Source organism: Salvelinus sp. IW2-2015, linkage group LG8 (genome assembly GCF_002910315.2).
Source record: "Salvelinus sp. IW2-2015 linkage group LG8, ASM291031v2, whole genome shotgun sequence".
NCBI classification, from domain to species: Eukaryota; Metazoa; Chordata; class Actinopteri; order Salmoniformes; family Salmonidae; genus Salvelinus; species Salvelinus sp. IW2-2015.
In genome coordinates, this window is record NC_036848.1 from 44,191,880 (window position 1) to 44,219,843 (window position 27,964).

Here is a 27,964-nt window from a genome sequence, read left to right on the forward strand (position 1 = left end):
TGGTTGCACCAGATCTTATTTAGGGGCTTCATAGCAAACGGGGTGAATACATATGCACACACCACTTTTCAGTTTTTATTTTGGATAATTTTTTTTAACTAGCTATTTTTTTCATTTCATTTCACCAATTTGGACTATTTGTGTATGTCCATTACATGAAATCCAAATAAAAAACTATTTAAATTACAGGTTGTAACGCAACAAAATAGGAAAAACGCCAAGCGGGATGAATACTTTTGCAAGGCACTGTAGCCTAGCTGTCTTCCCTCCCCTTCCCTCTGCTACCACTGAGGCCTAGGCTACCCCACCCAATGAGGTCTAGTAGCTTCAGAGCCACCAGTTTCTAATGTTTTAATGAGCTGCTGCATGACAGTTAGATGATCTTAGCGAGAGCAAGAGAGAGACTCAAAAGAGCCTGGTCGGTTTCATTTCTCACTCAGTCCAGCTCATTAGGGGGTTAGTAAAATGAGCAGTCTTACCTCCAGCCAAAGGCTGTCTCACACTAGACTAGACAGACAGCAGGACTCACATGTCCCATGTGGTAATAGACCACTGAGCTGAACACGACATTGAGTTATGTTCTGAAATGCTGTTCGGAAGTTCTTTCCAACATTCATTTCTGAAGCAAACTCTGATTTAGCATTTGACATTTACGATTAGTGAATAATATTTTCATTATGAAGCCGTTCCCCAAAGCAGATAATTGAGCCAGTCACATGGTATGTTTATTTACAAAGAGTACACAGAGCACTGTTGTGCAGCCCAAGAGGTGATCAAGTTACACTTCACGTTCACTACTAATGTTTCCCAGCTAAACATCTTATAACTAGAAGTTTAACCATCTAAGATCTGCCAAATCAATTCTCTCCAGCTCAGGGCTTTTTTACGTTTGGCAAGAAATGGCGTCCTTCGTGTGCATTGCCGGGTAAAACTGCATACATATAATACAGGAACATTGCACAAATCTGGATATCACCTATCCCTACTGAATAAATCAAATCAAATCTAAATTTTATTTGGCCACATACACGTTATTGCGGGTGTAGCGAAATGCTTGTGCTTCTAGTTCCGACAGTGCAGTAATATCTAACAAGTAATATCTAACAGTTTCACAACATAAACCCAATACACACAAATCTAAGTAGGAATGAATGAAGACTATATACATATACGGACGAGCGATGTCAAAGCGGAACAGATTAAGATACAGTAGAATAGTATAGAATACAGTATATACATATGAGATGAGTAATGCAAGATATGTAAACATTATTAAGTGACTAAGATACCGTAGAAGTCTAGAAAACAGTGTATATACATATGAGATGAGTAATGGCTTTTTAACAGTCTGATGGACTTGAGATAGAAGCTGTTTTTCAGTCTTTCGGTCCCAGCTTTGATGCACCTGTACTGACCTCGCCTTCTGGATGATAGCGGGGTGAACAGACAGTTGCTTTTTTTGGCCTTCCTGTGACATTGGGTGCTGTAGGTCTCCTGGAGGGCGGGTAGTTTGCCCCCGGTAATGTGTTGGGCAAACCGCACCACCCTCTGGAGAGCCTTGCGGTTCCGGGTGGTGCAGTTTCCGTAACAGGCGGTGATACAGCCCGACAGAATGCTTTCAATTGTGCATCTGTAAAAGTTTGTGAGGGTTTTAGGTGACAAGCCAAATTTCTTCAGCCTTCTGAGGTTGAAGAGGCTCTGTTGCGCCTTCTTCACCACACTGTCTGTGTGGGTGGTCAATTTCAGTTTGTCAGTGATGTGTAAGCCAAGGAACTTGAAGCTTTCCACCTTCTCCACTGCGGTCCAGTCGATGTAGTTAGGGGGGTGCACTCTCTACTGTTTCCTGAAGTCCACGATCATCTCCTTTGTTTTGTTGACGTTGAGTGAGGTTGTTTTCCAGGCACCACACTCCCAGAGTCGTCACCTCCTATAGCAGATGACAATGAGCAAAGTAGACATATAACCACTGTCTGCCATACAAGGTTTCCATTCCTTGAATCCTTTCATGAATTATAACCAGATCTCACTGATACTTCACTTGCATCACATTCTTTGAACAGCCGTGACATGTCACAAAAGAGCGAGAGAGAATAAGTCCCAGTGCCATCTTTAATCTGAAGGGATTTGTGGCATCGAGTCATACTGAGCTCAAAGTCACTACAAACTCAGATGAATGAAACAGGCAAAGATCAAAAGGACTACATCTATAAAACAAGACCAGGTAAGGGGCAGGACTGTTCACTGTTCATCATAACGCAACTGGATTGTCTTCCTTGCGAATTGGGGTTAGCCTTCGCTGGTTGTCATTTGTGAGTTTGAAGTGCATTTGACACACACACACACCTACCTGCAGCTACTGGAGCTCCACACACTCCCACCAACAGGGATGAACGCTGTTCCTAAGATCCCATGCACCAACCTGGCAAAAGTCATCATCATCCTCTATAGCTGAGCAGCAAGCAGTAGTGTCCAGTATCTAAATAACTGGTATTCACAAAGGTACATACATTCTCAAGTGCTGATTGTAATCATTCACTTTGAAAATTAAGAGTCATTCACCAAGCCCACGCTTTACAGGCCAACATCGACACCTACCGCCTTTTACAGAACAGTGGCAGAATGGTTAACTCTTGCAGCTTTTGACATTACCCATTTGCTTTAATGTCAAAAAGCACAATGCACATCACTGCAGAGAACATTTTGAAAGTGGTTGATAAACAAAAAAGCCATTCCTCAGAGTGACCTCCATGTCATTTACTACATTTTGAACAATCCATAGCTTTAATTTCTACTACCTCCAGAACACTGTCTAACAGTGTTTCCATTGTTGTAGTCTGCTCTGCGGCCCCATAGTCTCACAAGGAACAAAAGAGCCAGTGTCACAGGGTCAGAAGACATTTAGTCAGACAAAAGTTTGTGTCAGCACTTTCCTGTGAAGGAATGAGAGCCGTGCGAGGCAAGCCCAGAGAGCGAGAGCGAGAGCAGGAGAGAGAGGAGAGGAGAGAAGGAGGCGAGAGAGATAGAAGGTGAGAGAGAGCGACAGAGAGCGAGATGGGGGAGCTGTTGGCCTCTGTCGCCTCTCTGAGGAGAGCTACGGTTTAATGGGCCTACGCTTCCACTCCATTTGCTGCTCTGCTGCAGTATGTCTTAGGGGCAACACTGCGTAGCAGCGTACCATGTGTGCCAGGCTTCTGTCACTACGGATACGGCTCTGCAGTGGCACCACGACAACAGCTCTACACCCCTTAAACAGCTGTCAGAAGCTATTCAGACAGAGGCACACACTGTTCAAAACAACACACACACACACACACGGCCCAGTCATAACGTTGCACTACTGAGTCAGACACACTGTTCAAAACAAAATAGCAGAGCAGCCCAGTCATGACGCATCAGAGCAGAAACTATAGAGGCTACTTTAAAGCCTGGTACCCTGTAACTTTCCTTCTCACAGAGAGAAACTACTGGCAGAGACTTTTCTTCTTGACTCCAACCTTATTTGCTAGCCTGTTGGGGGCCCTAAGTGAAATTGTGTTGGGGGGCCACACCACCTTGAGAGCAAAACATTTCAGCGTCACCCCTCTTGACAGCAGAGAGAAAAAGCAATTCCCCACATTTTGCCCTGGGGCGTAGAGAAAATGTTACAGTTTCAAAGCAAGTTTGCTGCAATTCTACACATTTTGCCATGGGGCGGAGAGAAGATCATGCAATTTTATAAATAATTTCCTGCAATTCTACACGCTGCGATAGGCTGGAGAGAAATGTTTGCAGTTTATAAATATGATATCTGAGTGAGAGTGACTAACAAAATCAATCTGGGCCCCGGCCCCCAGTCGGTAATTCGACCATGATTACTACCAGTTACCAGTTTCAGCTGGGCCGCCAGTTGTATAGATGTTTGCCTCAGGAAGACCCCATCAGCCACCCCCCGGCAATTGCAGCTGAATGAAATCCTAAAGGAAACACTGAACTCTCTCGCCTTCTCAGTCTTTCTAGATTTCTCTCTCCCTCTCGCTCGCTCCCCTTCTTTGTCTCACTTTATCACTCTCCCTCTCTCAGAAGGCCTTGCACACTCAAACTTGTGCTCACTAAATTATTTTGGGTCCATTTCAAATCATATCAAAGTTTATCGGTCGCATACACAGTTTTGCACTTCGAAGCCAAACAACAATTTCATGGCTGGGCAGTCGCAGAATAATTATGAGGCCCCCAAGCAGACACATCGATCAGCACTCAGTACTTCTTTCCGAAATAATAGCCCATTTTTTTATAGTGATATTCATTTCTTTTGTGAGAAGCTGCCTATCTGCCACTGCTGGTCTTTGATGACAAGCCTTTGAAAAAAGGACAATAGAAGAATAGATTATTATTCTTTGCTGATGGGCTCTCCATCTCTGCCTTGGTAAACAACATCAAATCTATTCTGAGGCACTACCAAATAAAACTGGGTAGTTGCTAGACATTACTACAAGGGCTGTATCCTTACTAGTCTCCTATGGAAAAAAACTCATTAGCAAACATCACTGCTAAAGGGCTAACCAAGATCAAAGCTTGCAATACGTGTTCCACCCTGATTAGAAAAGCACAGTATTCAGTTAAAGCTAGCTACATTATACCCTCGAAATGCATTCCCTGACTGACAGAACCGCTATTCATTCAGTTTATGCCAAAACAGGTACAGCTTATTAAACACCTCTGAACACTTTGTGCTTGCCTTTTTTTAACCAGGTATGTCATTGAGAACACATTCTCTTTTACACCAACAGCCTGTTTCTGTAGAGAGCTGCTGAGCATGAGTAACATCGGTTTAGACCTAAATAATTGTAGAGCCAGTCAGACAGGTGTAGTCTTAGTTGTGTGAAACCTGAGAGATGATGACTCACCATAAATAGATAGCAGGCTAGGCAGGTGTTCAGAGGTGTTCAGGTGTTCGGAGGTGTTCAGGTGTCTGGAGGTGTCCAGGTGTCCAGATACTGAGGCAGTGAGGTGCTACATGTCTCTATGAGGAACATGAACCATAGTCCTGATCCTGATCCCACTACAAAGGGGGCAGACACCCAGCACAGCTCTCTATGGAGGGAAACCCATACAAGGATGATTAAAAACTATGGAAAGATGTAGAGAGAGAGAGAAAGAGAGGGGGAGAATTATTGGCACACAGTGGAAAATAATGTTCAACGGCATACAAATCCACAGGTGGTGATACATGAGAGAATAATCTAGCCTGCAGAAACCACAACAGTATTTAACGTAATGGTGCAGTTACTCAGTCTGCATTGTAGTGTGCGATGTCTGAAAGACTCTGTTGTCAAAGTGTTCACAGGCAGGCAAGATCCCGCGTGTTAATGGAAAACTGTGGGTGGACTGACATAGGGTGTATCCCAGATGGCACCCTATTCAATATATAGTGCACTACTTTTGACTAGATCCCTATGGGGGAATAGGGTACCATTTTAGATGCAAACATAGTGTTGCACCAAGAACTGTGATGTACACTGAACAAAAATATAAACAACGAGATTTTACTGAGTTACAGTTCATATAATGAAATCAGTCAATTTAAATAAATAAATTAGTACCAAATCTATGGATTTCACATGACTGGGAGTACAGATATGCATCGGTTGGTCACAGATACCTTAAAAAAAGGGTAGGGGCATGGATCAGAAAACCAGTCAGTCTCTGGTGTGACCACCATTTACCTCATGCAGAGCGACACATCTCCTTCGCATAGAGTTGACCAGGCTGTTGATTGTGGCCTGTGGAATGTTGTCCCAATCCTCTTCAATGGCTGTGCGAAGTTGCTGGATATTGGCGGGATCTGGAACATGCTGTCGTACACGTCGATCCAGAGCATCCAAAACATGCTTAATGGGTGACATGTCTGATGAGTATGCAGGCCATGGAAGAACTAGGACATTTTCAGCTTCCAGGAATTGTTTACAGATCCTTGRAACATAGGGTCACGCATCATCATGCTGAAATATGAGGTGATGGCGGCAGATGAATGGCACGACAATGGACCTTGTCACGGTATCTGTGCATTCAAATTGCCATTGATAAAATGCAATTGTGTTTATTGTCCGTAGCTTATGCCTGCCCATACCATAACCGCACAGCCACCATGGGGCACTCTGTTCACAATGTTGTTATCAGCAAACTGCTCGCCCTCACAAGGCCATACACGCTGTCTGCCATCATACAGTTTAAACCGTGATTCATCCGTCAAGAGCAGACTTCTCCAGCATGCCAGTAGTGAGCATTTGCATTTGCCCACTGAAGTGGGTTACGATGCAGAACTGCAGTCAGGTCTAGACCCTGGTGAGGACAACGAGCACGCCGATGAGCTTGACGGTTTCGGACAGTTTTTGCAGAAATTCTTTGGTTGTGCAAACCCACATTTTCATTAGCTGTCCGGGTGGCTGGTCTCATACGATCCCGCAGGTGAAGAAGCCGGATGTGAGGCCGGTTGGATGTACTGCCACATTTTCTAAAACGACGTGGAGGCAACTTATGGTGGAGAAATTAACATTAAATTCTTTGGCAACAGCTCTGGTGGACATTCCTGCAGTCAGCATGACAATTTCGCACTCCCTCAAAACTTGAGACATCTGTGGCATTGTGTTGTGTGACAAAATGACACATTTTAGAGTGGCCTGTGTAATGATCATGCTGTTCTTGATATGCCACACCTGTCAGGTGGATGGATTATCTTGGCAAAGGAGAAATGCTCACTAACAGGGATGTAAACAAATTTGTGCACAACATTTTTTTGTATTATTTCAGCTCATGAAACATGGGACCAATATTTTACATGTTGCATTTATATTTTTGTTCAGTATAGTTCGATTAAAACGTTTACATGCTTTCCAATAATAATTATTTTACTAATAATCCTGTTTACATAGACATCTGAAATCAGGCTACATGGCACTCTGATAAATGAAGAAAATTGCCAATCAAAATAATAAGCATTAGTGATGCACCGATATGACATTTTTGACCGATACCGATAAATCCCTTGCCAAAATAAAACTGATACCGATAACCAATATTTACAATTTTAGTGGCCTTTTAAGCATTCTAGTACAGTTAAATAGTTAACACACACACACGGACGCAGTGGTCTAAGGCACTGCATCTCAGTGCAAGAGGCGTCACTACAATCCCTGGTTCGAATCAAGGCTGTATCACATCTGGCCGTGATTGGGAGTCCCATAGTGTGGCGCACAATTGTCCCAGCGTCGTCCGGGCAGTCATTATAAATAAGAATTTGTTCTTAACGGACTTGCCTAGTTAAATAAAGGTTACACACAAGTTATTTTGTTGGCATTTACGTATGTCCCCATTACCAGTAAAACATAATCAAAACCTACTTCTTTCACTTACTTGATGTGCTGTTTCGTTGTTCATTTGTTCAGTCGTTTCATTCTCAACCAGGATTTCTATGGAACGCCGTTTGGGTCTTTGTGTGTCAAAAAGGATACACCTCAAATAACACTATTTGACGTGTCAAATAACACAACATCTGTTTCAGTAGCTAGKTAACTATATAGCTAGGTGTCATCATCTAAAATAACCCTAATTTATAAGACAGTTCTTATTTGATTAATAGTGGTTGGACCAATCTATGTGAAGCTAGCCACAATAAGGATTAGCCACAATAGTGTACTTTGCGGTTAGCCTTAAAAATAAAAGTATGGCATAATTCTACTATTTGTATTCATTTGCATTACTGTCAATGACATTCTTTCATTTTAAAGGCAAACCTGCAAATTCCACTATTGTGGCTAGCTTCACCACACATAACCCAGTGCGGTTGAGCCTCACTAGCCAGATGAAGCTGGCTGACTGCTTATAATGTTAGCAACTTAGCCCTGTTGCCCAAAGCTGACTAGCTATTTATTTTCATGAACTGAAGTTCAATTTCAATAGGCGAAGAACAAGTGACTACCTAGCTAATACTTACTCACAAGGATTCCTAAATCATTGCTAAGAATAATGAAAATGACTGCAGGTTCTACTGGTTATTGTTTTCAGGCTGGATGTATTGGTGCTAGCTTGGTACCAAGCTAAAGCTAGCTACCCCAGAAGTTGCGGTCGAACAAATGATGCTTTATTACCAACGCGATATTGTAAACACAACGTTCGTGGCCGGTGTTTGCTTGTTAGCCGACTTTTTTGTACAGCTTAGACAGTGCTACTGTATCTTTTTTGACACGCAAAGATCCAAACGGCGTTCCATAGTATGTCGTGAAGCTAATACCAGTGACGCTATTACTGTGTAACTCCGGTAGGGCAACATCTGAAAAATTGCGCACTTGGTAGTGTGTACCGGTGCTCGACCAGTCGGCGAAAGCCAACATCACATACGACAGAGAACGGTTGATTGTCAAGGGCAATAAATTCCATTATCTTGGCTTTAATGGATTTCGCCTTTAAGAAAATGTCAGCGAGACAACTCACTCTTTCAAATGACTGCTCGACTTGTAGACTGCTCGATCCACACAGCAGACATTGTGGGCTAGTTTAGGAATGCTGTGTTGCACGTATAGCGCATAATTTTACGTGGCATCATTACGTCATGTACCTACGTTATATAGGTATGCACGTCAGCTTTGACATCAGTTTTGCACATAGTGGCGTTAAACTAGACATCGGCCGATACCGATTATGGCATTTTTAACTAATTAGATTTTTTTTATTTAACCTTTATTTAACCAGGTAGGRTAGTTGAGAACAAGTTCTCATTTACAACTGCAACCTGGCCAAGATAAAGCAAAGCAGTGAGACACAAACAACAACACAGAGTTACACATGGAATAAACAAGCATACAGTCAATAACACAATAGACAAAAAAGAAAGTCTATATACAGTGTGTGCAAATGGCGGGAGGAGGTAAGGCAATAAATAGGCCATAGTAGCGGAGTAATTACAATTAAGCAAATTAACACTGGAGTGATAGATGTGCAGATGATGATGTGCAAGTAGAAATACTGGTGTACAAAAGAGCAGAAAAGTACATAAAAACAACATGGGGATGAGGTAGGTAGATTGGGTGGGCTATTTACAGATGGGCTATGTACAGCTGCAGCGATCGGTTAGCTGATGTTTAAAGTTATTGAGGGAAATATAAGTCTCCAGCTTCAGCGATTTTTGCAATTCGTTCCAGTCATTGGCAGCAGAGAACTGGAAGGAAAGGCGGCCAAATAGAAGTTGGCTTTGGGGATGACCTGTGAGATATACCTGCTGGAGCGTGTGATACCGGTGGGTGTTGTTATCGTGACCAGTGAGCTGAGATAAGGCGGAGCTTTACCTAGCATAACTTATAGTTGACCTGGAGCCAGTGGGTCTGGRGATGAATATGTAGCGAGGGCCAGCCGCAGAGAGCATACAGGTCGCAGTGGTGGGTGGTATAAGGGGCTTTGGTGACAAAACGGATGGCACTGTGATAGACTGCATCCAGTTTGCTGAGTGGAGTATTGGTTGCTATTTTGTAAATGACATCGCCAAAGTCGAGGATCGGTAGGATAGTCAGTTTTACGAGGGTATGTTTGGCGACGTGAGTGAAGGAGGCTTTGTTGCGAAATAGGAAGCCATTTCTAGATTTAATTTTGGATTGGAGATGTTTAATAAGAGTCTGGAAGGAGAGTTAACAGTCTAGCCAGACACCTAGGTATTTGTAGTTGTCCACATATTCTAAGTCAGAACCGTCCAGAGTAGTGATGCTAGTCGGGCGGGTGAGTGTGGGCAGCGAACGGTTGAAAAGCATGCATTTAGTTTTACTAGCGTTTAAGAGCAGTTGGAGGCCACGGAAGGAGTATTGTATGGCATTGAAGCTCATTTGGAGGTTAGTTAACACAGTGTCCAAAAAAGGACCAGATGTATACAGAATGGTGTTGTCTGTGTAGAGGTGGATCAGGGAATCACCCGCAGCAAGAGCGACATCGTTGATATATACAGAGAAAAGAGTCGGCCCGAGAATTGAACCCTGTGGTACCCCCATAGATATCGTCTGATTCCGATATGTTCACCAATATATCGTGCATCCCTAATAAGCATATTTGATTCCGAGTTCGGACATATAGTCTGTACGTGAAAACTACTTCTAAGATGCCTACATTCAGTTTTGTGCATGTAACTGTACTCATTATGACATTACAACAGAGAGCTAGAAAGACAGACAAAGACAGACAGACAACTGTTTGACAACATTCTGCTTGTCAAGTTGCACTGTCTTTGTTTGGTTTCTGTGAGAGCACAGGATGACCTAAACATGATCACTTGAAAAAGGTACAAGCCTCAATTGATGTTGAATAGACAGAGAACAAAAGAAAAGCACAACATGAATAATGCAGTGACAAGTATAAATTATTTATTTACAAATAATTATAGGAGAACAGAAGGAGGGATTTCAGAAGTTTAAGAACTGACAGAGGTATTTGTTTACCCAGAGATCAGTCAGTAGCTAAGATTTCATCAAAATTGACTTAAGGAAACATTACCAACATCCCAAATTGAATTTCAACTCAGTCTGGCTTCAGAGAGCCCCTTCTTCACCATAGCTCACCACTGAGCTCCTCCAGTCTAGTCCACTACCCAATGCAGTTGTCTGTCTGCTTTGCGCCCTCTTCAAACACAGGCCAAAATTAGATTTGGTATGTATCCCAAATGGCACCCTATTCAWTATATAGTACACTACTTTTGACCAGGGCCCATAGGGAATAGGGTGCCATTTAGGGCAAAATTGCATTCATGAGGATAGAATGCCACTGGCGTACAATAGGCTTCTTCAGACTAACTGTCTGAGTCACAATAATTAGATTTCCTCAAGGGTGTCACATGGACTCTGAGTAGATTTCAGATATCATAATTATTTGTACATTTTTACCCCTGCAGGGAACATTTTGTAGTGCTTTATCTATGAGTTTTCATGCATGAGTTATTGGCTCTACAACTAATGTATTTGAACAAATGTTTTGGATGTGTCTGAACAAGTGTCTAGCATCATTCTGAGATATCTGTGTAGAAGTGAGAGATGTAAACTGGAAACATTATGGTCTTTGTCATGAAACACCTTATTACATGACAAAACATACAGCCTAGACGTGGTCTGTGTTGCCCTCTCATGACAGTACACTGGCTGAGAGGGCAGTGATTAGAGTTAAAATAAATGGCAAAGCAACAATTTATGGGTGGGGGAAAGAGGGGGATATCCCCTGAGGTTGATACACCAGTCTAGACACACAGGAAGACTAGGGGTCAGGCAGTAGACAGGGGTCAGGTGAGGCAGCCCACCTGTCCCCCAGGTTCCATTGGCCACATGCTGATTAGAAAGGAGACGAGGAAGTAGATGAAAACATCTCTGTCTTCATCCATACAGATCAGCTGATATTAGACTACCACKGTCCTGTTTCACAACAAGTCTATGGAATGTATCCAAATATTTTAAATCACTGTTTTAAGTGCTGATACTACCAGGCTATCATTCAATTCTGTTCATACGGTATGATTTCCGTATAAATTACTGCATTCATCTTTATCCCGGAATGACACTTAGTGTCTCCATTTCATTGATAAATTGCTGAGGTAAATATGTGCATTCACATCCTGCCTCTCCTCTCTTCCACTATTCTGCTACAATGCTCTTGCCTTTATGTCTCACAGCTCTCCCTAACGTCTTTATACAGCTCCCCCTAACGCCTTTATACAGCTCCCCCTAACGCCTTTATACAGCTCCCCCTAACGCCTTTATACAGCTCCCCCTAACGCCTTTATACAGCTCCCGCTACGCCTGATACAGGCTCCGCAACGCCTTTTATACAGCTCCCCCTAACGCCTTTATACAGCTCCCCCTAACGCCTTTATACAGCTCCCCCTAACGCCTTTATACAGCTTTGTGGCACCGTGAAATGCCCATGCCTAACTGTGGCTGAAGAATGCCCAGTTCAGCAACATGGACAGTGCCACCTACCTCCGCACAGGAGACAGGTGCACTCACTTCAGCACCATGGACAGCGGCACGGACTGCAACACAGTGGACAGCAGCACTCAGTTCAGCACCAGGCCAGCCGAAGACAGCACCACCCAACACACCTGTGCAGGATTACTAATCAGCACACCTGCAAGGCATTCCCTAATCAACTGACTGGCACAAGAGTGCAGGCTGGACCTCACTCAATGGGAGCAGTTAGACTAGGCATGCTGTGTCTTCCTTTGTTTCTCTCGCCATCTACAGACTCCTCAGAAGGAGAGTTGCGGACTCTGCCAGTGAAGCCACCGCCTGAGACTACAGGTGGCCGCCATCTTTAACCACCCTCTTGCCTCAACGGCTTTGTAGACTAAAACTCCAGAGACACTAAAATCTTAGCAAGTAAGAGCCGTAAGACAAAGTAAAAGCATCTGAAACTTGAACTATTTTGTAGTGTTTACTCATTGCCACTTGTGTATTCGGGCACACCGCACACTTCCCGACAAGCTCTTTCTAATATCTTTATACAGCTCTTCCTAATGTCTTTATTAGGCTTGGGTGGTATACCGTATACTGGATTATTTGGAGATGGCCATGGGCTGTTTTTTTCAATACCGTCAACATAATAGGTGTTGACGGTATTGAAAACAACACAACAGGTCAGAGACTGTATACATTTTCAATGCGATCGTTCACATTTAGTTATTCTCTATGGGATTTTACAAGTACAGTGGGGTTTGTGTCCAGTGCCAGTATTACCGAATATCCCGGTACAAGGTCGGTATGACGATCTGGATACCGCCCAAGCCTACTATTTATACAACTCTTCCAAATGTCATTATACAGCTCTTTCTTATGCCTTAGTAACGCCTCATACTGGACTAATATTTCTTCTTTAACGAGTCGGACACGTAGGATTTACTTCAGACACCCGACGAGGCCCGTCATTCGCATGAAGAAGAGACAGAGATATCGGGGACGTAGGTCGGGGTGCCTTGTAAGAATCCGATGGCAAGTGCATAATCCTCCTCTACCATCAGTCCTATTAGCCAACAAGCAATCATTGGATAATAAAATGGATGTGCTCCGATCAAAACTATCCTACCAACGGGACATTAACTGTAATATCTTGTGTTRCACCGATTTGTGGCTGAACGACGACATGGATAACATACAGCTGGCTGGGTTTTCTGTGCATTAGCAAGATAGAACAACTGCCTCTGGTAAGACAAGGAGTGGCGGTCTGTGTCTATTTGTCAATAACAGCTCATGCACAAAATCTAATATTAAGGATGTCTCAAGGTTTTGCTCACCTGAGGTAGAGTATCTCATGATAAGCTGTAGACCACACTATTTACCAAGGAAGTTTATCTATATTTTTTGTAGCTGTCTATTTACCATCACAAACCGATGCTGGCACTAAGACCACACTCAACGAGCTGTATAAGGCCATAAGCAAACAAGAATATGATCATCCAGAGGCAGCACACCTAGTGGCCAGGGACTTTAATGCAGGGAAACATACATTTTACCTCATTTCTACCAGCATGTTCATGTGCAACCAGAGGAAGAAAAAATCCAAAACTTTAGACCACCTTTAATCCACACAGAGAGACACATACAAAGCTCTCCCTTACCCTCCATTTGACAAATCTGACCATAACTCTATCCTCCTGATTCCTGATTACAAGCAAAAACTAAAGCAGGAAGTGACAGTGACTCGCTCAATATGGAAGTGGTCAGATGCAGATGCTAAGCTACAGGACTGTTTTGCTAGCAAAGACTGGAATATGTTCCAGGATTCTTCTGATGGCATTGAGGAGTACACCACATCAGTCACTGGCTTCCTCAATAAGTGCATCGATGACGTCGTCCCCACAGTGCCCGTACATACATACCAGAAGCCATGCATTACAGGCATCCGCACTAAGCTAAAGGGTAGAGTTGCCTCTTTCAAGGAGCGGGACTCTAAACCGGATGCTTATAAGAAATCCCGCTATGCCCTCCGACGAACCATCAAACAGGCAAAGCATCAAATCAGGACTAAGATTGAATCCTACTACACCGGCTCCGACGCTCGTCGGATGTGGCAGTTTGGACACTCCTACTCATTCAAGAGGTTTTAAACTATTACGGACTTAAGAGAAGCACAGCCGCGAGCTGCCCAGTGACACGTACCTATCAGACGAACTAAATTACTTCTATGCTCGTGTCGAGGCAAACAACACTGAAGCATGCACGAGAGCATCAGCTGTTCTTGACGAATGTGTGATCACGCTCTCCGTAGCCGATGTGAGTAATACCTTTAACCATGTCAACATTCACAAGGCTGCAGGACCAGACGGATTACCAGGACGTGTACTCCGAGCATGCGCTGACCAACTGGCAAGTGTGTACACTGATATTTTCAACCTCTCCCTGACCGAGTCTGTAATACCTACATGTTTCAAGCAGACCACCATAGTCCCTGTGCCCAAGAACAACAAGGTAAACTGCCTGATTTGATTTAGATTTTCTGTCTGGCTTTAAATGTGGGCTAAAATATATTGCTGCTCAACTTGAGAAAACCATTGTGGTGCCCATTGACTCTAACAGCCGTTTGAAATAGTTTCTATAATGGCAGTTTGAGAAATACAGTACCAGTCAAAAGTTTGAAAATACCTAATTCAAGGGTTTTTCTTTATTTTCTACATTATAGAATAATAGAAGACAAACTATGAAATAACACACATGGAATCATGTAGGTGAAGCTGGTTGAGAGAATTCCAAGTGTGCAAGGCTGTCATCAAGGCAAAGGGTGGCTACTTTGAAGAATCCCAAATATATTTTGATTTGTTAAAAAAAATTATTGGTTACTACATGATTCCATATGTATTATTTAATATGTTTGACATCTTCACTATTATTCTACAATGTAGAAAATAGTAAAAATAAAACCTCTTGAATGAGTAGGAGTGTCCAAACTTTTGACTGGTACTGTAGGTTCTCGGATAAAGTGGTTGACATAACTCTGTGCACTGTTGGAAGCTTGGGGACTCCCTAACCGACTCCTGCTCTCATTCTCTATAATAACAGAAACACAAAGACATACAACTCCACAGGGGTTGCCCCAAGGTGCAGACAAAAACTTTAATCTGAAAATGTTGCATGGGGAGTAGGTATAATAGATGCTTTAGAACAGGGCAATTATTCTAGCTATTGTCTATCAGCATCTCCTTCCAACACTTTGTTATATCTCCTAAACAGCCGAAACAGGGTAGTTTGTCGGTTCAGATCTGCTTTGTGGCTTAACTACAGCACACTCAAGGGAAATAAGAATGGCTTCCTTTGAATGGAGCAGAAGCCTGAGTGCAAGGCAAGCGAGCCGCTTTTCCCATTACTCTCTAAATCAGGACTGTAATCAGATTTCCAACGTCGCCTATATGTCTGACTTCTCCTGAAGAACATGAGGCAATGCTCCAGGTTTTTCCTGCTCCTCCACCTTAACCTATTGCTTGTCTTTACTAAGATGGGATGCTTGAGTGACCTGTGCCTACATCAACAAGTACAAGTTCTGCTGGCCAAGCAACAAGTTTTATTACTAGAGTTGTTTGCCAGGGCACTAACTAATCCACAGTGTGTCCCACTCCCAACACAAACAACCTCAACATCAACAACACAAAGGACTTTGTGACAAATGCGTACGTAAAAAGGGCTTTATAAAATAAATGTGATTGAAATGGATCGCATTAGAGACCTGTTAGTAACAATTAGAGATGGATCCACATGGAGTACTCTCTCCTAAATAGTTCTGTCCTCACAGTGGAAATACAGAACTGACAGTATCGCATTGTATAGCATCATAAACCCACTCACTAAAGTAAAATGCACGCCAAGGGACTCCTAGGGTGTTCCTCTTCAAAAAGGGATATTTTCTCTTCCATGGAATTCCCAGTGAGATTCAAAATGGGGTGCTCTGTGTACTGTTGGATATTAATTAGCAGCTCATTAGAACAGCAACAGTCCCCTTCCCCGCGGCTTCCTGTAGCCCCCAGAGAATCATTGACCCTGTAGCCCGAGGTTGTCTCTCTCTCGCTCTCCTGTAGCTGGTCTCAAATCTAATTTGATGGAAACACATTGTCCCAGGTTGAGGCTGTGGGAGATAACCACCTGACTTCAAAGGGTGAAGTACAGAATGTCCACCCTGCAAATGGGATGTCTGAGAGACCATTAAGACTTGGCTATATATCAATTAAAAGCACTGAGGGAAGGCAGGAAGAGACTTCCTGAAAGCAGCTTACTGTTCAGTACATAGCCATTGAGAGGGACAGCTAACATCCAGTTCACTCACAAATGTGTAGTCCATTGGAAAAGCCTGAGCCTATAGCGTAATAACCTCAACTTCTCATACATTGCTACTAGGACTATTGTGTGGGAACCAGCGTATCCATTTGCACTAGCTCATGTGTATTTTGGGCCAAAAATGCTAGGGTATTTATAGCTGGCTTCAGAAGGCCATCGGTCTGTGCGAACTGTTAACACAATGAACAGCCGTGCCTGAACAAGGACACAATTTTGGTAACTGGACTGGAGGCAGCTGACTACGTCTGGTCGTTTTGGTAACTGGACTGGAGGCAGCGGACTATGCCAGTGTCCCAAATGGCACCCTATTTTCCTATGGACCCTGGTCAAAAGTAGTGCACTATATATGGAATAGAGTGCCATTTGGGACGTAACCTTCTACTCACTTCCCTTTTGGATAATAATCCTGGCAAAGAGCAGTTCACTTAGTAGGCTTGTTGCCATTCCATTTCCCATGTCCCTTGTGCTCAACCAGCAGCACAATTCTATTTGCACTCCACAACTTATTATAAATTGGATTCCCATTTCTCAAAAACCACAGAGTATTTCCCTTAACAATCACAATCCACAACTCAATATTCTTTTTATTATCTCAATCAATAATTTTGCTCGAAAAAGAGTATTTGATGTGTGAATATTTGCTGGATAGTTCAGGCAGGAGTGGTTTGGATGCTTTCCCCTAGCCTAGATTCCTCCTCCACTAGTTCAAGCAGGAGTGGTTTGGACGCTTGTCCCCTAGCCTAGATTCCTCCTCCACTAGTTCAAGCAGGAGTGGTTTGGACGCTTGTCCCCCAGCCTAGATTCCTCCTACATTAGATCAAGCAGGAGTGGTTTGGACGCTTGTCCCCTAGCCTAGATTCCTCCTACACTAGTTCAAGCAGGAGTGGTTTGGACGCTTGTAGCCCAGCCTAGATTCCTCCTACACTAGTTCAGGCAGGAGTGGTTTGGATGCTTGTAGCCCAGCCTAGATTCCTCCTACACTAGTTCAAGCAGGAGTGGTTTGGATGCTTGTAGCCCAGCCTAGATTCCTCCTACACTAGTTCAANTTCCTCCTACACTAGTTCAAGCAGGAGTGGTTTGGACGCTTGTAGCCCAGCCTAGATTCCTCCTACACTAGTTCAAGCAGGAGTGGTTTGGACGCGTGTCCCCTAGCCTAGATTCCTCCTACACTAGTTCAGGCAGGAGTGGTTTGGACGCTTGTAGCCCAGCCTAGATTCCTCCACTGTCCCACCTTATATTTCCATCCTCACAGCTCATCATAACACAAGCTGTGTGAATGACAATACATTCCCTTCATGCAAACACAGGTGTGTCAGCCAAAACACCATACCAATGAAGTTAGCCTGATAAAATACTTAAATAGATTAAACCAGTTTCAGAAACTCTTGGGAAGACAATGAAAGTTTGCTTCAAAAACAATTGTTTATTGTTAAAACCATTAGTTTCGGTGTATGGCTTCATCAGGGTATTTCAATAAAACACTGTACAAGAACATCCCAGAGCCCCAGGTTGCATCCCAAATTACATTCCCTACATATTGACCAGAGTAGTGCACTACCAAAAAGGGTGCCATTTGGGACGCACTCCTCCTGCTACTAAGCCCAGTGTAAGCATAAAGGTCAGATACTAGCCTGCTTATTTATATAACGGACTGTAACTGCCTCAGTGTCAACTTCACGGCACGCTGGCCTGCTGCTGCAGAGCACATAAAACAGCTCAGGCAGCACTTCCTCTGTACGATCAAATGTCACTATACATCTACTCAACGCAATCATTTAGTATACAGTACCGACTGACACCACTCTTCTTAGTAATCATACAGTGTTATAGAGGGGACTATCTGACAGACAATTGCAGTACTACTAGCTATGTTTTCTTTCTTTATCAGATGCTTTAAGACTGATGGCAATGTCCCTGGTAATGTGCCMACGATGGCGACAGATGTGAATGAGGAGAGGAAAAGAGGAGAGGACAATGGTTGGATGAGTTATGTCCCCTGTTGTGCAGAGATAGGAAGAGAAGAACAATGACAAACACCCCAACAGAAGGCAGAGGGCTGAAATAACTGCTTCGCCGGGAGGTCAGGGGTCAGCGATTGCTCCTGACTCTGGGGATGAGAGAGGGAGACCAGCCTTGGGGATTGGGAAACAGAAAAGATAGAGAGGAGGCGTCCCAAAGGTGTCCCTGGGCTCTGGTCAAAAGTATTGCACTAAATAGGGAATAGGTTGCCATTTGGGAAGCTGCAGAAAGTCATAGCTCTCAGCCCTGATGAATCCACAGTCTGCTATTTATCTGCTGTCAGCAGCTGGAGCCGGCAGACGCAGCAGCCTAATTGGCTAACAAGGGTCCCAGGTCCCCCAGAAGAGGCTTTGGAGCAGCAGATTGATTGGCTACGGAAGCTCCTCTTTGTTTACACAACAACATCCTGGCTGTATGGCCATCTACTTCAGAATCAGAAAGCTCCATCATGTTGAGGCACAGAGATACAGACAGACACACACAGTGACAAACACACAGTACAAACTGACACACATTTAGGCTTGTCCAGAGGAAAGATTAATTACATTTCAGAGCAGGATGCAGCAACACAGGCCCTGCTCGAATCACATCAGCCACTGACTGACCGGAAATATAACTGCTATCACTGGTTGTCTATTTTAGGGATATGGCCTACTGGCTACATTGTACTATGCTGCACATCTAAAACGGACTCTACTGAGAGCAGAAGTCTATACTGTGCCGCAGCACAGAAGTGACGTCTGGCTGTCTGAAGGGATTAGGGGACTGGGCTGGCAGCCTCTATAGATGTCTGCAGGGTCGGTCTCGCCCTGGTGATGCTAGTGGACACACAGAGGGTGGAGGGGACAGTCAGACAAAGAGACAGGAGGCTGCTCTGGTGAAACTAGGAGGACACACAGAGCCCTAATAGAGGATGAGGAGGAGTGGAGGGGAGGGGAAAGGAGGCTGAGGGGGACAGGAGGCTGAGAGTGTGAACGGAACACTGGACACGTCAGACCAGGCATGAGGCATTGTCGAGATGTGCAGCACGCCACTCACACACACACAGTCAGTCAATGCTGCATTTTACTGAGCTCTACTGTAGTATACATTCTCTACCAACATACTGTAGAAATACTAGCCTCAGTTATTCTACGATTAAAGGTACTATGATCATATTTGTTACACAACAGTAATTACATGTGTGTAAAGCCTCAGCTGTGTTTCAGGGATGAAACACTGAAGTGCTTTGATCATGTGTTGTAATATTTGGTTGTACTGCTGGATTCTCCCTTTAAGGGTACAGAGCCTGATCCTTTGAAGAAAGATAAGCAACATATGTTCTCATACAAAACCATTCTGATGCCAGTAGCTGTCTCCCAACTATTGAAACTACATGAGACGTTTACACATAAAAGGGAGACATTTTGTTCAAAGTTGAGATATGGACAGGTTAGGACTTAAACCACTCAATTGCAGTCAAATAAATAAGATACTACAGTATYTACTATTTGTGATGAGAATAGGTCCTTCAAGGTTAAACATAGAGACAGGATGTCTGCATCTCAGATGGTATCCTATTCCCTATAGTTGCTACTTTTGACCAGAGAACTATGGGCTCTGGTCAAGAGTAGTGCACTATATAGGAAATAGGGTGCTCTTTGAGACATAGAAAATAATATTCTCAGATGCTCTGTGTGACCTCAGGTGCCTGGTCCACCTGGCCAAAGGCTCTAGAACTAGAACGCAGAACTGTCACTGTCAGACCTGTTCCATCCATCAAGACTTAATAAAGGTCTCCAACTCCCGGGAGCAGTTGACAAAGGTTAAGACAGCCCACAGCAACCAGACACTAACTCCTTTGACAGACACACAACTCACAGAGGCTGAGCAAAAAGGCCTTGCTGTTTATCTTGTGTGTCCTAAATCACATCCTATTACATATCTAGTGCACTACTTTTGACCAGAGCCCTATGGGCCCTGGTCAAAAGTAGTGCACCAATACATAGGGAATAGGTGCCAATTGGGACGCATCTAGATCTCTATAACAGGACGACAAAGGTGATGTGAGAACACTTCATCTGCAGCACCATATTTACAGAATCAAAGCAGAACGTCAATGTGTGTGGTAACGCCTGTGTAGAATCCTTAGTTAATTAAAGGAGTTGAGCTCAATGTATAATCCACTACACACACACACAGGGCTATCATATCAGAAATCAAATTTTTATCTTCAGATTTTCCACCATGGATGTTCCATCTGATATAGTTTGTTTCCTTTCCCGGAGAGAGATTTACAATAAATGTTTGTAAGGGTAATTTCTGCTACCTCATATAAGAGATTGCTTTTGCATACTAATTAGTTATTGGTCCGGGAGGGTGGAGTTGCGCAACAACAAAAAAGACATAAAATTCCCTTGTAAAACTCATTTTGCTCTATATTAAAAAGACTCCAAACACACCCATCCTAAACAAAAAGAATACTATAAAGCACCCATCTGACATTATTTCCATGACAGTGGACCGTGCTTGCTCTCTGATTTCATGACTGCTCTTCCTGATTAATGGGGCATAGAGTTGCCATTTACCATTAAAATCGACATCCCAGAGGACAACACCTTTAATACCTGGTCAGGAAAACTCATCACATTTTCAATGCTGATAACATTCAGAGAGAGACAGAGAGAAAGATAGAGACAAGGAGTGCGAAAAAGGAAGAGCATGAAAGAGAGTCCCGAATAACACCCTATTCTCTACATAGTGCACTACTTTAGCCATTTGGAATGCATCCAGAGAGACTCCCACCCAAAGCTCTCCTCTACGGTTGGTGGCTGATAATACGCAGCAGAAAGAGACGCTTTGACGTGCCTAGACAACAGACAGTCAGTCTCAAAACCTGAACCGAGCAATGTTATTACACTTCTTGTGTCGGCAGTAATCCCGAAATCCATTCTAACCACTCCAAGTAAGACGTACTACCGGTAAAGCATGAAATATCCACTATTACCCTGTTGTGAAGCAAGGGTACTGTAAATTGCAATGCATGGCAGCAAATAGTCACAGTTCATGTCTAGTAAGAGCTAGGAAGGCCGATCATGTGACTGAATAGGATTTTTTTTAACAATAAAAAGGGATTTACTGTTGTACTTTAAAACAAATGTATTTTCTCTCCATTCCTACACCCCGGGTCCATCCTAGACCTGTCTGTATATAGTGGGATAGTGTCTGGCTGGGATGATGGAAACTAACGCCTTGTAACTCCCTGTGGACAAAGATAACCTAGTGAAAAGACAACAGTTTAACGCTGGACAGCAGAAAACATGACCTCATAATGGAAATCTATCCACATAACACGCTCACTGTCTCCAGCATACTAAATCACAGATGTGTGTGAGTGAGTTTGGGATGGAGAGAGACAGAGAAAAAGAGACAAAGATAAAGAGAGATGGACAAAGCAAGAGAACTAAATTACCCACCAAAATCTAAGTTAACATTTCTAATGTATACTGCCCTAAATTTTTGCAAGAAAAGTGCATATTAAAATAAAAGATGAAACTCTCATGTGAAGTTATGACTTTACTTACATGTTTTAAGACATAAAAATATTTGATAAACTATGTAAAAAGTCTGGATTGTGCTTAAATGGGTACTGAGTGTACCCTTTAAGCCCATGGGTGTTCCAAATAAGCCTGCCTCTTAATTAAATAATCAATTTTAATTAATTTACAAATTTTKAAACTTACAAACTGACATTTTCTTATGTAAAATTGGATTATATGAATCTTCCCTAAAGTTATTAAAATAAACTGGTCATTGCTATTCATCAAGAAAGTAGCACTTATAACATGGGGGGTGTCCAATCGTATTCACAGAGATCAATGTGGACTTGGGCTTTTGTTCTTGCCGACCAGTACACACCTGATTCAACTAATCATAGACTTCAATCAAGACATGATTAGTTGAATCAGGTGTTACGAGTCATAAAAACTCATTTTTCAACCATTCCACAAATTTCTTGTTAACAAACTATAGTTTTGGCAAGTCGGTTAGGACATCTACTTTGTGCATGACACAGTACATTTTCCAACAATTGTTTACAGACAGATTATTTCACTTATAATACACTGTATCACAATTCCAATGGGTCAGAAGTTTACATACACTAAGTTGACTGTGCCTTTAAACAGCTTGAAAAATTCCAGAAAATTATGTCATGGCTTTAGAAGCTTCTGAKAAGCTAATTGACATCATTTGAGTCAATTGGAGCTGTACCTGTGGATGTATTTCAAGGCCTACCTTCAAACTCAGTGCCTCTTTGCTTGACATGATGGGAAAATCAAAAGACATCAGCCAAGACGTCAGAAAAAAAATTGTAGACCTCCACAAGTCTGGCTCATCCTTGGGAGCAATTTCCAAACGCCTGAAGGTACCACGTTCATCTGTACAAACAATAGTACGCAACTATTAACACCACGGGACCACGAAGCCGTCATACCGCTCAGGAAGGAGACGTGTTCTGCCTCCTAGAGATGAACGTACTTTGCTGCGAAAAGCTCAAATCAATCCCAAAACATAACACCAATATTTATTAAATCTCACACTACATTCCACAATTATTACAGAACTATACAGTATTCATAACAATCACAGCCGATGTAAAACAACAGGCACTATAGCCTAATAGATGCCTCTTTGTTGAACCATTTCATTGGTTCAACAAAGGCTATAGTGCCTGTTGTTTTACATCGGCTGTGATTGTTATGAATACTGTATAGTTCTCTAATAATTGTGGAATGTAGTGTGAGATTWAAAAAATATTGGTGTTATGTTTTGATAGAGGAATTTGCAAGCTTCCTGCTGAGCTGGAGCAGATTAAAAACAAAATAGTTTATTACATTTGTCCTGAGATTTGTCCTGAGACCCTGTCAGGGGGAACCAACCAAATCAAATCACATAGTTTTTGTCACATGCGCCGAATACAACCTTACCGTGAAATGCTTACTTACAAGCCCTTAAGCAAAAATGCAGTTCAAGAAATAGAGTTAAGAAAATATTTACTAAATAAACTAAAGTAAAAAAATAAAAAGTAACATAAAATTACATAACAAACACGAGGCTATATACTGTACAGGGGGTACCGGCACCGAGTCAATGTGTGGGGTACAGGTTAGTTGAGATAGTTTGTACATGTAGGTTGGTGTAAAGTGACTATGCATAGATAATAAACAGCGAGTAGCAGCAGTGTAAAAACAAAGGAGGGCCTTCCTCTGACACCGCCTAGTATATAGGTCCTGGGTGGCAGTAGGAAGTAGGACCCCAATGATGTATTGGGCCATATGCACTACCCTTTGTAGCGCCTTACGGTCAGATGCCGAGCAGTTGCCATACCAGGCGGTGATGCAACCGGTCAGGATGCTCTCAATGGTGCAGCTGTAGAACATTTTTAGGATCTGGGGACCCATGCCAAATCCTTTCAGTCTCCTGAGGGGYAAAAAGTGTTGCCGTGCCCTCTTGACGACTGTCTAGGTGTGTTTGGACCATGATAGTTTGTTGGTGATGTGGACACCAAGGAACTTGACATTTTCATCACYCTCCACTACAGCCCCCGTCGATGTTAATGGGGGCCTGTTCGGACCTCCTTTTTCTGTAGTCCACGATCAGCTCCTTTGTATTGCTCACATTGAGGGATTCCAAGAACARAGGATGAGATGRTACTATCCTTTGTGCATGCACTTCCAAGAGTTCATGAACAGTGAGACTGGTGAAATTTGGGGAGCGCATCGTCAGTAGTGTACCTTTGGTTCCTAGGGTGTTTCGGCCTTTCACACTATACACCCTCCCCAAAGGCGGCCAGCGACAGGGTGATCAATCCTACGCTTGCGTCCCATTCCCAATTAGTCATAGGAGTTGCCTTGTTGTTGATAGCCAACYTCCCATGGGACTATGCATGGCAGGGGTGTCTTCCTCCCTGAGTCAAGCATTGTTGACCGCATACCTCCTGGCCCTCTCACTTCGGGGCCCAGCTGGGGTCTTTCCTCTTCATCCAGAGCCATTGACTGCTGCCTTCTGCCGCCTCTGATACAGCTTTGATTGCCGAACGCTGGCTCTGGCCCTTAATTCCCAGGTCTCTAAGCAGTCTGGTTGTAGATGTTGCCACAAAACCTCTGCAGCCCACCTCCACTGGTCGGACTTCTGTGTTCCAGCCATGATGCCGTTGGAACCACACTGCCAGGTCTCTAACCTCCTCCCTATAGGCTGTCTCATCGTTGTCAGTGATCAGGCCTACCACTGTTGTGCCATCAGCAAATGTCAGATAAGAGGCAGAATGAGGTAGGTGTTGACCTGAAGCCACACAGCAAGTAGGAACAGCTACTTACTTAGCTTACTTAGATTGTTACACCAGATAATGTGATTTAAACCAAAGATTTCTGGTATCCATTACTGTGCGTTACAGATTAGTTACTGTTTGGTGTAGCACAGAGAATTTTCGACCAATCTTAACTGCGATACCATCTTTGTTCACGATTCCGCCAAGCATGTATCTTCTAAAATGTCCATGTCCAGTTGCAGATGGTGTGTTTGAATTTAGAAAATGCTCCGTTAATAAAATAAATAAATGTTTTGCTCCATGAAGTAATCCATCTTGTCTATTTCATATCTTCTCTCTATAAATAAGGACAACCCACCTGGTACTGACAAACCTGGATGGTAAATTGCTGAGGTTGGTAATGGAATACATTGCGAATCCTGTTTGCCACATCTTCAATGTAAGCCTAGAAGACGGTGTGTGCCTTCAGGCCTGGAGGGAGGCAAAGGTCATTCTGCTGCCCAAGAATTGCAGAGCACCCTTTAGTGCTTCAAACAGCCAACCAATCAGCCTGTTACCTGTGCTTAGCAACCTTTTGAAGTACAATGCTTGACCAAGTGCAATGTTATTTTACAGAAAACAAATTTACAACAGACTTTCAGCATACTTATAGGGAAGGGCACTCAACATGCTCAGCGCTGACACAAATGACTGATGATTGGCTGAAAGAAATTGATAGTAAGAAGATTGTGGGAGCTGTTTTGCTAGACTTTAGTGCAGCTTTTGATATCATTGATCATAACCTATTGCTGAAAATACYTAGGTGTTATGGATTTMCATCCTCTGCCTTATCATGGATTGAGAGTTTATTTTAATTTATATATTTTTTTACCCCTTTTTCTCCCCAATTTTGTGGTATCCAATTGGTAGTTACAGTCTTGTCCCATCGCTGCAACTCCCGTACGGAATRGGGAGAGGCGAAGGTCGAGAGCCGTGCATCCTCCGAAACACAACCCAGCCAATCCACACTGCTCCTTGACACAATGCCCGCTTAACCCGGAAGCATGCAGGGCAGCCAGCTTGGGCCATTWTTGTACTGTTTTTACGAATGACCTTCCACTGACCTTGAATAAAGGCTGTGTCTATGTACGCTGATGACTCAAAAGTATATACACGTCGGCTACGGCAGTAAAATAAATAAATGACATCCAGTCAGTTTTAGAATGGTTAACTAGCAAATAGGCTGGTGCTAAATATCTCAAAAACTAAAATAATATTTTTTTGAACAAATCACTCACTCAACCCTAAACCTCATCTAGATCTATTATTGAATAGATTGAGCAATTAGAGACAAACTGCTGGGTGTAACCCTAGATAGCAAGCTGTCATGGTCAAAACATATCGACTCAAAGCTTGCTAAAATAGGAAGAGGTCTGTCCTCTTCGCAGAATGTCAGTAACATTCATGTCAATCTTTCCTGGCTCAATAGACTGCATTACTATTGGTCTTTGTGCGAGGTGGTGATGTGTTGAAGGTATCGAACTGTCTGTTCAAGCACTTGGCACACAGTTCGGACACTCATCGGTATCACACAAGACATGCAGCCAGAGGTCTCTTCATAGTTCCCAGGTCCAGAACAGAGGCTGGGAAACGTACAATATGAAATAGAGCCATGACTACATGGTTCTCTCTCTGCCACCCCAGGTAACTCAAGCTAGCAATAAAAACAGATTTTTTTTTTTTTAAGATGACAAAATAACCCCTTACAGCACATGGGGACTGTGGAGACATGTGAAGAGACATTTTTATATATTTTGTATTGTAATTTGCATTGTATTATTTATTGTATTTTGTAGGTGGGTGGCCTTGTACGAATCCTTGGCTTGTGTAATCCATAACGGCTCATAGGGAAGGAGCCATTTCCTGTTTCTGAAGCGCGAGTCAGAGGCAGGAGATTATGTAGTATGATATAGTGTTATCTATATTATGTTATTATGTAAATTAAGTATTTTATTTGTTGTGTTTTGTTTCCTGTTTGGACCCCTAAAAATACTACTAAATACTAAATACTAATACTACACATTGTTGGATTACTTCATGGAGCAAAACAAATATTTATTTTAATAATGGAGCATTTTCTAAATTCAAATACACCACCTGCAAAGATACATGTTTGGCCAAATCCAGAATGAAGATAGTATCYGTAAGGTTGGTTAAATTCTCTGTGCTACACCAAACGGTGCCTAACCTGTAACTCCCAGTAATGGATACCAAAGATCTTTGGTTAAATCACATTATCTGGTGTAACAATCTATAACTACTCCTTACTATAWACTAGCCTACTGACATTATTATGCACAGCTCTTTGTCATGGTGTGATATATTTTTGTTTGGCTTGTAGTCAAGTGCAGAGACAAGCAGTAGCTACTGAAAAGAATATTACACAATACATTTACTTTCCTATGTATCCAACTGTAACTACATCTCATATTAATAGCTGCCTGTTGAAGTTAAGACAATCCAGTCCAGCAGTTTGACAATAACTGATAACTCCCATTGTTGGAACCAGACCAGTGGTGTGGAATAATGCCAAGCATTGATTTTCACATGGAAATGCACATGCAAATTGGGATACTGTATCCATTTGTGGATGCAAACATGACACAATGTAACCTGTTGGCATTGACAACAATTTGCTTACACTGTACTGAACATTTGTTTTTGTAGGGGGTGGGGAGGGTGGCTACTGGCTACAGCTTTGACAGGCAATTTCGATCAGGGTGGAGATATAATTTATGTGTCCGTTTAAAAAAATGGGATTTCACAAAGATTTAATTTAGCTTAATGTCAAGCCTACTGCCTAAGTAAGACAGATAACCCCTACAGTAGCCTTACCTTGCTTGACTCTCTCTCCAGCCTCACTAGCCGCTTCGCATCAGCAGCAAATAGCCTGCCGACAACCGGTAGCCGCTGTAGAGAACTGCAGCCAGACGGTTTCTTTGAGATCCTCAAGCGAAATTGCTCGCTACAGCTGACGTTATCTTAGCCTACTACCACAACAGAGCGAATTAAAAAGCTACACCGCCTAGCCAAATATACTGAACTGAAATGTCTATGGACTTTCTATTTCCAATAGTCTAATTCGGTCATAATATAAGGACAAATAGGTCTAAAGGCCAAATAGAATACTGTCTACATGTTCACCCGCACGCGCCACTCGGAAGTAGCCAATCCCACCGCCGCAGGTAACTTCAACCGAGCAACTATAGTTGCCGGACCGATTCACAACAAAAAGTCATATGTGCCACAGCTGCAGTAGCCTATGTATGGATCGCTAGCACGCCTA

General features: G+C 42.9%; 1 long non-coding RNA gene across 2 annotated transcripts; it reads right to left on the reverse strand.

The window, feature by feature from the left end:
• Positions 1-719: 719 nt before the first annotated feature.
• On the reverse strand, positions 720-27,964 carry LOC111967052 (uncharacterized). 2 transcript variants are annotated; one of them, XR_002877727.2, is made up of 4 exons: positions 27,514-27,964; positions 4,884-5,070; positions 2,348-2,484; positions 720-1,927 (listed from the first exon to the last, which is right to left on the reverse strand). It is a non-coding gene; the product is annotated as an uncharacterized lncRNA (long non-coding RNA). The 2 variants fall into 2 exon arrangements; XR_002877726.2 differs by lacking the exon at positions 2,348-2,484.